The following is a 12,872-nucleotide window of genomic DNA, read 5'->3' on the forward strand; positions in this document are numbered from 1 at the left end:
CCTAAACATAATAAAAGCAATCTACAGCAAACCAGTAGCCAACATCAAAGTAAATGGAGAGAAGCTGGAAGCAATCCCACTAAAATCAGGGACTAGACAAGGCTGCCCACTTTCTCCCTACCTTTTCAACATAGTACTTGAAGTATTAGCCAGAGCAATTCGACAACAAAAGGAGATCAAGGGGATACAAATTGGAAAAGAGGAAGTCAAAATATCACTTTTTGCAGATGATATGATAGTATATATAAGTGACCCTAAAAATTCCACCAGAGAACTCCTAAACCTGATAAACAGCTTTGGTGAAGTAGCTGGATATAAAATTAACTCAAACAAGTCAATGGCCTTTCTCTACACAAAGAATAAACAGGCTGAGAAAGAAATTAGGGAAACAACACCCTTCTCAATAGTCACAAATAATATAAAATATCTCGGCGTGACTCTAACTAAGGAAGTAAAAGATCTGTATGATAAAAATTTCAAGTCTCTGAAGAAAGAAATTAAAGAAGATCTCAGAAGATGGAAAGATCTCCCATGCTCATGGATTGGCAGGATCAACATTGTAAAAATGGCTATCTTGCCAAAAGCAATCTACAGATTCAATGCAATCCCCATCAAAATTCCAACTCAATTCTTCAACGAATTAGAAGGAGCAATTTGCAAATTCATCTGGAATAACAAAAAACCTAGGATAGCAAAAACTCTTCTCAAGGATAAAAGAACCTCTGGTGGAATCACCATGCCTGACCTAAAGCTTTACTACAGGGCAATTGTGATAAAAACTGCATGGTACTGGTATAGAGACAGACAAGTAGACCAATGGAATAGAATTGAAGACCCAGAAATGAACCCACACACCTATGGTCACTTGATCTTCGACAAGGGAGCTAAAACCATCCAGTGGAAGAAAGACAGCATTTTCAACAATTGGTGCTGGCACAACTGGTTGTTATCATGTAGAAGAATGCGAATCGATCCATACTTATCTCCTTGTACTAAGGTCAAATCTAAGTGGATCAAGGAACTTCACATAAAACCAGAGACACTGAAACTTATAGAGGAGAAAGTGGGGAAAAGCCTTGAAGATATGGGTACAGGGGAAAGATTCCTGAACAGAACAGCAATGGCTTGCTCTGTAAGATCGAGAATTGACAAATGGGACCTAATGAAACTCCAAAGTTTCTGCAAGGCAAAAGACACCGTCAATAGGACAAAAAGACCACCAACAGATTGGGAAAGGATCTTTACCTATCCTAAATCAGATAGGGGACTAATATCCAACATATATAAAGAACTCAAGAAGGTGGACTTCAGAAAATCAAATCACCCCATTAAAAAATGGGGCTCAGAATTGAACAAAGAATTCTCACCTGAGGAATACCGAATGGCAGAGAAGCACCTGAAAAAATGCTCAACATCCTTAATCATCAGGGAAATGCAAATCAAAACAACCCTGAGATTCCACCTCACACCAGTCAGAATGGCTAAGATCAAAAATTCAGGTGACAGCAGATGCTGGCGAGGATGTGGAGAAAGAGGAACACTCCTCCATTGTTGGTGGGATTGCAGGCTTGTACAACCACTCTGGAGATCAGTCTGGCGGTTCCTCAGAAAACTGGATATAGTACTACCGGAGGATCCAGCAATACCTCTCCTGGGCATATATCCAGAAGATGCCCCAACTGGTAAGAAGGACACATGCTCCACTATGTTCATAGCAGCCTTATTTATAATAGCCAGAAGCTGGAAGGAACCCAGATGCCCCTCAACAGAGGAATGGATACAGAAGATGTGGTACATCTACACAATGGAGTACTACTCAGCTATTAAAAAGAATGAATTTATGAAATTCCTGGCCAAATGGATGGACCTGGAGGGCATCATCCTGAGTGAGGTAACACATTCACAAAGGAACTCACACAATATGTACTCACTGATAAGTGGATATTAGCCCAAAACCTAAGATACCCAAGATATAAGATACAATTTCCTAAACACATGAAACTCAAGAAAAATGAAGACTGAAGTGTGAACACTATGCCCCTCCTTAGAAGTGGGAGCAAAACACCCTTGGAAGGAGTTACAGAGACAAAGTTTGGAGTTGAGATAAAAGGATGGACCATGTAGACACTACCATATCCGGGGATCCATCCCATAATCAGCTTCCAAATGCGGACACCATTGCATACACTAGCAAGATTATGCTGAAAGGACCCTGATATAGCTGTCTCTTGTCAGAGTATGCCTGGGCCTAGCAAACATAGAAGTGGATGCTCACAGTCGGCTATTGGATGGATCACATGGCCCCCAATGAAGGAGCTAGAGAAAGTACCAAAGAAGCTAAAGGGATCTGCAACCCTATAGGTGGAACAACATTATGAACTAACCAGTACCCCGGAGCTCTTGACTCTAGCTGCATATGCATCAAAAGATGGCCTAGTCGGCCATCACTGGAAAGAGAGGCCCATTGGACACGCAAACTTTATATGCCCCAGTACAGGGGAACGCCAGGGCCATAAAAGGGGAGTGGGTGGGTAGGGGAGAAGGGGTGGGTGGCTATGGGGGACTTTTGGTATAGCATTGCAAATGTAAATGAGCGAAATACCTAATAAAAAATGGAAAAAAAAAAAAAAAAAAAAAAAAAAAAAAAAAAAAAAAAAAAAAAGAAGTCACCGTAAACAGCTACTCCAAGGTTCTCTTTTGTCCCGTTGGCAGATGCCAAGCATGTAACAGTATTTTGTACATGTTGGGCATGCACTAAGTTAATGATGAGAATTTTTTTAAACTTTTATAACAGAAACTGATTAATTATAGAGCTTGTTTACATTGTTATAGAGTTTTGTTTACATTGATAGTGGTAATTTTTTTAAAATATGCCATTCACAGGGGTAAAAACCCTGTGTTGTCTTGTTATCTGCCCTTGAGGCCCTGGTGTGAATAGACAGAACTGAGAAACTCAATTTTACCCACATCTATTTTATTACCACGTTCATGTGCTCACACACACACACACACACACACCACAGCAAATTGATCATAGCATCCTTCCCTCTCACAAAATTACACAAATTAGATCCTTAATCTCAACAGATAGTTACTAAAGTGGCAAAATACACTTCTTCAAATCTGCTAATGAAATGGACGTTCCATGCCCCTCCCCTGGACAAGACAAGATGCAGTGTCGCCAGATCTCTCTATTCTGGCAGCTCTGACTCCAACCATTTCAAAGTCAACACGTCTAGGGACTTCCAGCAGGGGACAGTGTTAGAGGTAGATGTTGCCAGTCTAAATTTTTACGTGATTTTTGTTTTCTCCAAACTTTTCTTAGAAAAGCTACGGAGGGCTCAAGAGCAGAAACTGCTTCAGTGGAGTCTCACTGAGGATATTAACCACACCTAAGGGCAGAGCCCACCCACAGCAGTAGATGGCCCGCACCAAATAAATTCGATGCTGTTTCTGTAGACGTTTTTGTCTTGTATGCTTTGTTTGGGGGACATGATTTATTTACTTGTCTTTTGCTTGTATATTATTGTTTCAAATTTTATATTTTTGTGAGCTGTGTTCTGTGTTTGTGTGCGTGTGTGCGTTCATGCCTGTGTGTGTGTGTTCATGCTTGTGCCTGTGTAGTCTGTGTCTCTGTGTGTTTCTGTGTTTCTTGTGCTTTCTCTTTGTTATCTTTGTTTTTGTTTGGGGGTTTTTGTTTGTTTTGCCTTTGCCTGTTTGTTTCCTAAAGAGAAAGAATAAGGTGTGGAGATGGGGAGGTGAGAAGAATCTGGAAGGAGTTGGAGGAGGGAGAGGGCTTGAGGAAGATGTTTGGATGTTAACCGATAGCGTGCGTATGCAAACCCAGAGCAAGCACAGTCGCACACACATGTGCAGACAAGCGTAAGTTACACACACAAACATGAAAGGAGAGCTCAAAGACTAATTTACAAAAAAAAAAGAGAAAGAGATAGGTAACACGCAGAAGTTGTCAATGAACACACACACACACACATACACACACACACATACATACACACACACACACACACACACACACACACACACACACACACACACACACACTTACTGTCAGCATGTACACCTGTATGCCAGAAGAGGGCATCGGATCCCATTACAGGTGGTTGTGAGTCACCATGTGGTTTCTGGGAATTGAACTTGGGACCTCTGGAGGAATAACTTGTGTTCTTAACAGCTGAGCCATTTCTCCAACCCCAAATTTTCTATTACTTAATTCTTTCTTGCACAACTTCTTTCTGCTATGGTATGTTAGTATATTCAGTGTTCTCTATAGCTCTTCGCAAAGAGCCTCTCAAAATATCATATGCTGTTCTATGACAGTACCCACCCTCATGATCACATAAGCATGCTATCCTATGACAGTGCCCACAGTCATGATCACATATGCATGATGTCCTACGACAGCATCCCACCCTCTTCTTTGCCAAACTTCAGGCCATCAATCCTTTAAGTCTGTGCACACATCTCTGTGAACAAATCCATGTTTGTGAAGCCATGTCTTCCTGTGGCCTCTGAGAAACCACTGTGAGCTCTGCTGCTCCATCCCTTCTCAGCCTCCTCAGCTGCTTCAGTGTTTCTGTCCCTGGTTGTCTACACTCAGGAAAGTCTGCACCTGGTGCTCAAATCATCCTTACACCAGCAGCATCCCCTGCCCCAGGGAACTTACTGAAAATTCAAATAGAGTTAGCATATACATTGTAGAGCACTCAGTTAAGTCTGACGTTCACATAAGCAAATAGTCTTGTGGTTTCAAACCTTAGGACAAGAGTGTCTGTGCTGGCTTGTTCTATGTCAACTTGACACAGCTAAAGTCATCTGACAGGAAGGAACCTCTATTTAAAAAAAAATGCCTTTATAAGACAGATCTGCAGGCAAATCTGTTAGGAATTTTCTTAATTAGTGATTAATGAGGGAGGGGCCAGCCCATTGTGGGTGGGGCCATCTCTGGGCTAGAGATCCTGGGTTCTATAAGAAAACAGGCTGAGCACACAAGTAACCAGCACTCTTCCATGGGCTCTGCATAAGCTCCTGCCTCCAGTTTCCTGTCCTGTTTGAGTTTCTATCCTGACTTTCTACAATGATGGACTACAATCTAGAAGTGTAAGCTAAATAAACCCTTTTCTTCCCAACTTGCTTTTTGGTCATGGTTTTCCATCGCAGCAATAGAAACCCCAACTAAGACAATGTCATACAATATATGAGGCTAATAATATTGAGAACAGTATTATTTATCTGAAGTTCAAATTTAAATGGGTAGCCTTTCTTTTTCTTTGCTAAACTTGGAAACCCTAAATGCAAATTACTAGTCCCTGTTTCAGACTTACAAATAGAAATTCTGGCATGAAGCCCACCATCTCTTTTAACAAGCCTGTTGCCTGCTTCTCTCCTAAGTTTGAAGAGCATAACTCTAAGCCATAAACTTTAACCCGTTTAGGAGTAAATCCAACGGGCTGGGGGATGTGGGGTGGCAGATTCCTGAAGAGTGAATCCTTTTGGTTTAATTCAGGTTTTCCTGTTCCTCCCTACTGTGCCCTCAGGAAGCTGCTTCTCCAGTGTGCACTTAGGAAGGAAATGACTGGCGAAGGGAAGTAGAGCTCTTGCTTGGACACCTTCAGTCTATGGGGAGAGGCAGTGCCAAGGTCTGTGGCATTCCTATGTGATGCTATCTTAAGGGTAGAATAGAGCAGTGGGAAGTGAGAAGAGATGCAGTAGGCATTCCTCAACAGGGAATCCCTGAGCCCCCAAAAGAAGGGATTGTGATGAGACTTGGGGAATTAGCAGGTCCCAAGGGGCCACTGAGTCATGAAAAAGGATCTGGGCAGCAGTGTAGCCTACATGACAAGTCCACACACATGTATTATGACACCTCAGCAGGAGCCATCCCTAAGACCTGAAGTCTACACACCAGCAGATGTCAGCAGAAGATGTCTTCAGGCTTCCTTCATATCACAATCTGATGCTTGGGGGTTCAGAGTTCAGAATTTCAAGGAACGTATATGAGCAAGCATTAGTATGGATGAGCTCACCTAGGAAGGATGAGATGCAATTTCTGCCCATTACATGGAATTAGAGGCTCCATCCATCTCAAGGTTTATCCATAGAATACCCAAGATACAATTTGTAAAACACATAAAACTCAAGAAGAAGGAAGACCAAAGTGTGGATACTTTGCTCCTTCTTAGAATGGGGAACAAAATACCCATGGAGGGAGTTACAGAGACAAAGTTCAGAGCTGAGACAGAAGGAAAGACCATGCAGAGAGTGTCCCACTGGAAGATCCATCCCATATTCAACCACCAAACCCAGACACTATTGTATATGCCAGAAAGATTTTGCTGACAGGACCCTGACATAGCTCTCTCTTGTGAGGTTATGCCAATGCCTGGCAAATATAGAAGTGGATGCTCACAGTCATCTGTTGGATGGAACACAGGGCCCCTAATAAAGGAGCTAGAGAAAGTACCCAAGGAGCTAAAGGGGTCTGCAACCCTATAGGAGGAACAACAATATGAACTAACCAGTACCCCCGGAGCTCGTGTCTCTAGCTGCATATGTAGCAGAAGATAGCCTAGCCAGCCATCAATGGAAGGAGAGGTCCTTGGTCTTGCGAAGATCATATGCCCCAGTACAGGGGAATGCCAGGGCCAGGAAACAGGAGTGGGTGGGTTGGGGAGCAGGGCTTGGGGGAGGGTATAGGGGGCTTTGGGGATAGCATTTGAAATGTAAATGAAGAAAATATCTAATAAAAAATGCCTTAATTAAAAAAAAAAAGTCACCAACTGAACTACCAATCAGGGATCCTATAGGGGTCTGACCTAGGTCCTCTGCATGTTATGGCTGTGTAACTTGGTGTTCTTGGAGGTCACCTAATAGTGGGAGCGAGGGCCGTCCCTGACTCTTTTGCCTGCCACTGGGACCCTTTCCTCCAACTGGGTTGCCTTATTCAGCCTTAATATAAGGGGAGGTGCCTAGTTTTGTTGAAACTTGATATGCCATGTTTGGTTGATATCCCTGGGAGGCCTGCTCTTTTCTGAAGGGAAATGGAGAAGGACTGGATCTGGGGAGAGGAGAGAGGTCAGGAGGTGGGACTGGGAGGGGAGCAGGGAGGGAAAACTGCTGTCAGATGTCATATATGAGGGAAGAGGCTTTTTTTTTTAAAGCAAGTCATTTATTGATCTGGACAGAGGTTGTGCTGGCCTCTGGGGGGCTCCACACATTCTGAGGTGGATGACAACACAGGTGTGTGACCAGCTCTATGTCTTTACAAGATCACTAAGTCTTCTGAAGGAGTGGGTTGAGTTCCTTGCAAGGAGGACTGTCTTCTACATATCAATACTAACGTAAAGGGATGGTAAAATCTTAGAATGCAATAAATGACCCAGAAACATGTTATTTTACTCAGGAAAAAACATCAGCAACTACATCATATTCTGAAATCTAAACACTGAAATCAAGCTGCCTTATCACTTATCTTAATGTTTTTAATTGAAACAGTCCTAGATGACTCCCCCCTTCACTTTCTCCCTTCTAGATTCTCTTAGTTCCCCTCCCTGGGGCCACTCCCACTCTCCTGTTAATAGATTCTTTTTTATTCTGTTTATTACATACATATTTGCATGTATATAGTATATACTAGTAGAATCTGCTTTCTGTATTTTACATGGTTTCAAGGCTGGCACTCACCTTGGACATCCTCGAGGGTGGTTCATCCCTCCAAGAGGCTAATTGTCCTTTTACCACCCCTCATCACAGAAGCTTTTCTTTACAGCAAATGAAGCCCATCACAGAGAACCACAATTGTATGCAATGCAGTGACCAACAGGTCGTGGGGAGCCCAGCTCCAAAGTCTACCCTCTGCATCACAGCTCCAGCATCTGAACATGACAGAAGAGGAGGTAGAAAGATTGCAAGTCAGAATACAGGGAAGTGTGCTGTAAAACAGTCTCTCCTAAACATGGCCACACAGACAAGAGTGGAGCAGCGGCAATACCGCGGGCAGGCTGCCACAGAAGGGGAAGTTTTCTCATGGGGTACGTTATGTCAGAGACAAAGAAGAATGTGTCACCTTCCTCATTACAAAACATTCAATGAAATCTCAGCAGTTCTCCTCCTCCCTGACCCACAAGGTGACCCAGGAGTCTCATGGTCACATGGCTTCACAGTGTGAAGGCAGGGAAGAGGAAGAAGGGGCCACACCTTAATCTGGAAAGTGATACCAACATCATATTAGCCAGGCCTAGTTGTATGTCCTTAGCCATAGGTGAGGTGTGTAGAGAAATATTGCACAGGAAGTAAGCATTGCTAACTAGGATGGTGAAATGCAATCTGGCTCCTGGTTGAACTAAGTTTAGAAACCCCAGTGACCCTCAAGGGACAGCAGGCTTTTTGCCTGGTTCCCAGACACTAGGCTCCTGACAGGAGGCCACGGCCCTCCGTAGATCTGTGGCCATCAGTCATGTAAGGGCAACACCCCAAACCCCTCCTCAGGTAGAGGACTTCATGTAGGCTCAAGACAGATCTCCATTTTAATGAGGTACCTTAAGGCCTGAAGGGTTTAGCCACTTAAGCTTTCCTTCCCAGATTCTCCTCCCTGCAAAAGCTACTTAACCTCATCCTGAGAAGTGGAGGACGGTTTGACTCACCCACCTTCCACCATGACAATAAATGCCTTAAAACCATTGACTGCCTCTTTTCATCGGGATCCACTGTGGGGAGTCTAGGAATCGCCTAAAGAGCCTGCCATTAATCTCCCACAGAAGGCCACTCAGCGCTCCCAGCCACGACCACCAAGCCTAGCCAGCCACTCCCTAACAAGCCAAGGACTCCTCCCCTTGGGAGCTAGCCAGAGCTTCCCTCTTTTCCCCCTCAACCCTGGGCCAGATCCGGCCCTCGGGCCCCCACTTCATTCTCAGCTCTTCCACGGCATCCAGAGGCACCTGGGTGCTCAAGAGCCTTAGAACCAGACGGTCCCAGCCTTGTCACAAGCGCGGGGACCCCCAAGCCAGCTCCGGCTGTTCCTGTGCCCCAGACTACACTTCCCCACCCCAGGAGTGGTGTCTCAAGGCTTCCCAACACCTGTCAGGACCCCATTTAACCCTACAAACCCTGTAAAGGGAAATGATGGAAGGTTCACCTTTCACCTGATTTAAAGCCAGTTCACAGATCTCCTCCTCCAACAAAGATCTCCAGAAATCCCTGTTCTGTATCCATCTCTCTACTCTCCACTTTCATGTCTGTCAAGTATTTAAGCTGTAGCACGCATAAGTGTGTTGTCTTTTCTGCAACAACTGTTCCTCCTCTTATGGTCCATGTCTGGTCCCCTAACCAGAAACCTAAGAGCCAGGGTGAGCTGCCTTTGCCTCTCACCACATTCAGTGGCTCCTGCTTCCATTGCGATCCCCTGCCAGTTAGCATGTGCGTTTCTCCACCTCAGCGTTTGAGAGCTACAGTCACATAATGTATGTGCACTGTGTGTGCATCTGTGTGCAGGTGAGTATGTGTGTGTGTGTGTAAATAACCCGGGTGTAATTGCTTACCTACCATCTATCTTTTTATTTGTTTGTTTTGGTTTTTAAGGTAAAGTCGCTCACTGGTCTCGAACTTGCCAAGTAGGCTAGGCTAGATGGCTAGCAAGCTGCAAGGATCCAGTTTTTCCTGCCTCTCAGCGCTGGGATTGTATGTTCTCCATTCTGCCTCTCTGCCAGGGGCATCTGGGCACTGCCTATAAGGCTGCCTGGAGAAGGCAGGGCCAAGTCCGGAATGGAGAGTCCGAAGCCTATGTTTCCCTTCAAGGCATCAGACACCAAACCAGAAGGGGAAAGTGGAGTCTGGGACAAATGCTGTGCTTCCAAGATCTCCCCTAGGGGTGTCCAGACAAACGGACACTGCCAGCAGGCAAAAAGCAAATCACTTTCTTCAGACCTTGTCTCATCTGGGCTGTCACCAGAGGGTATCACTCACAGTTTATACGTGTGTGTGTGTGTGTGTGTGTGTGTGTGTGTGTGTCGTCTAACTTAAAATAATGTGACTTTAATAAGGCTTCTCTTTGGGCGATGCCAGATTCAGTCAATTTAACAAAGATTGGCCACCGAAGTGTCTAATACATCATTACAATGTAAAAAAGAAGTTCCCTAACTGTAAATACCTAGGCAGGACGTGAGCTGGGCCAGTTGCCTCTTATTCTCTTTTTTAAAGTCTTATAAACGGAACTCGGAAATTAGGAAGGAAAATCACCTTAAATAAAGTAGTATGGAAAGCAGTGCTATTGAGCACTCTCGTCTCCAGCTATTACAGACTGTGGTTTGAAAAGAACCAGAAGGCTCTTCCTGTAAGCGGCCAGAGGCCACCTGCCAAGATGGTTCGCTACTCTCTTGACCCAGAAAACCCCACAAAATCACGCAAATCAAGAGGGTCAAACCTTCGTGTTCACTTTAAGAACACCCAGGAAACTGCCCAGGCCATCGAGGGTATGCATATCCGCAAAGCCACTGAGTATCTGAAGGATGTCACTTTAAAGAAGCAATGTGTGCCATTCCGGCGGTATAATGGTGGAGTCGGTAGGTGTGCTCAGGCCAAACAGTGGGGCTGGACACAGGGTCGGTGGCCAAAAAAGAGTGCTGAATTTTTGCTGCACGTGCTTAAAAAATGCAGAGAGTAACGCTGAACTTAAGGGTTTAGACGTAGATTCTCTAGTCATTGAACACATCCAGGTGAACAAGGCACCTAAGATGCGCCGACGAACCTACAGAGCTCATGGCTGGATTAACCCATACATGAGCTCCCCCTGCCACACTGAGATGATCCTCACTGAGAAGGAACAGATCGTTCCAAAGCCAGAAGAGGAGGCTGCACAGAAGAAAAAGATATCCCAGAAGAAACTGAAGAAACAAAAACTCATGGTCTGGGGATAAATTCAGCATAAAATAAATGCAGATAAAGTTCAAGGTCTTCTGGTGGTCTTTAATGAGCCCTGTTGGGAGAGAGGTGCTTTAAAATGCAGAAGCATGTTATTAAACAGTGAAATAGATGGTTCAAAACCACGTGACCATGAAAAGAAAAGAGAAAAGAAGAGAGGAGAGAAGAGAAGAGAAGAGAAGAGAAGAGAAGAGAAGAGAAAAAAAAGAAAGAGAAGAAATGATAAGGGGCTGGGCTCCAATTAACTTCATGAGGATCTGTGCTCACATTCTTACGGATATCATGATTACAAGTAAATAAAAATCTCAGCAGCACGTGGGGCAAACAGTGAGGGTTTAAGCCTGAGCTCCATGTATAACTTTAGGATGAAAACCTCGGGCAGAAGGAAGGAACCCCTAGACAGATGTGCTCCACGGAATAATTCAGGATCGGGCCTTCCTCTTTTAAAGCTTTGGGGTTTTATTTATGTGTGTGTGTGTTGTACACTTGTGTGTGCATGGCATGGCATGACTGTGGAGGTCAGGGAACGGCTTAAGGGAACACACACAGCTCACACAGAAAACCGGAGACCGGGTCCCAGCACCCACATTGTACAGGTCACAACCTCCGGCTCTTCTGCTCTCCATGACACTTGTGGCCATGTGCAAATAACTAGCCTCACAACACACACACACACACACACACACACGCACGCACTCACCACCCAAAGTATCTATTTTCACTATTTTTGAAATATATAATACATTAGTTTTATACAATCCCCATGCTATGCAACAAAACACCAGGACATATTCCTCTATGCACTGAAAGTTCTCATTGCTCAAGATCTCCCCGTTTTCCACCGACTCAGCCCCCTCAGCCACTAGTGTCTGCCATGCTGTCCTATCATTTCTGTGACTCCAATACCAGGAATTCCACACATGAGTGAGATCTACAATGTTTGTCCGCCTGTGCCTGGTCCATTCCACTTAATAGAATCTTAATAGGTCTGCCCATCTGGGCCTGCACAACAGTAGTTTACTCTTCCTGGCTGATTAACATCCAGTTTGATATGTAGTAAGTACATTTTGCTTTTTTTTATAAGATTTAATTTATTTTTCATCGTGAATGTGTGTCATCTGTTTGGATGCATGAGTGCAGTAGCCTCAGATGACAGAAGAGGGCGCCATGCCCTCTGGATAAGCAGCATGCTCTCATAACTGCTGAGCCATCTCTCCAGCTCCGACGTATTTTTCATCAGTTGATGGGCATAGATTGTTTTTATATGCTGGCTATTGTAAATACTGCTATAATAAATGTAAGAGGGTATACACGTCTTTGACATACTATTTCAATTCTTTTTTATCTAAACCCAAAAGTTAGAAGCCATGCTCATGCGGTAATATTATTTTAGGTCTTTAAAAAAAATTGCTGTTTCCCGGAATATCTGCGTTAATTTTGAGTAACTTCAACAGCACAGAGGCACCCTGTCTCCTCCATATCTGCAATAGCTTTTTGATTCAAGTCCATCTAACACGACTGAGGTAACATCTCAGTGGATCTTATGTTTTCTTTTGAAAAAAAAAATCTGTCAAAGCCACTTGCCGATTTTGACAGACATGTGCTCTCTTACGGTGGAGTAGATTGAGCCCCTTGTGAATCATGGACATCTGGCCCCTGCCACGCTACGGTTTACAAATATTTGCTCTAAATCTGTGAGTTGTCTCCTCACTACGTTGCTTTTTTTTTTTTTTTATAAGAATAGACCCTGTTATAAGCACTTTTGGAAAAAATGTCACAGATTTCATAACATCCATTTCTACATCTTGAGCATTTTTCCTTTGTCACTCACTAGGGGAAATTTTAACTCAAAATGCCCAGTGTCTTGAGGAGCTAATGACTCACGCAGCATTGTGCTCAGTGGATGGAGAAGCCACCTCTGTACAGTAGGTGGCACT

The 12,872-nt window shown here is 44.1% G+C and overlaps 1 long non-coding RNA gene and 1 pseudogene across 1 annotated transcript in view; one reads left to right on the top strand and one right to left on the bottom strand.

The window, feature by feature from the left end:
• 4933432I03Rik (RIKEN cDNA 4933432I03 gene) overlaps positions 1-12,872 on the bottom strand; it is a 46,392-nt gene that overhangs the window by 12,458 nt on the left and 21,062 nt on the right. The window lies entirely within an intron of this gene.
• On the top strand, positions 10,341-11,070 carry Rpl17-ps7 (ribosomal protein L17, pseudogene 7; annotated as a pseudogene).

Source organism: Mus musculus, chromosome 14, assembly GCF_000001635.26.
Source record: "Mus musculus strain C57BL/6J chromosome 14, GRCm38.p6 C57BL/6J".
NCBI lineage: Eukaryota > Metazoa > Chordata > Mammalia > Rodentia > Muridae > Mus > Mus musculus.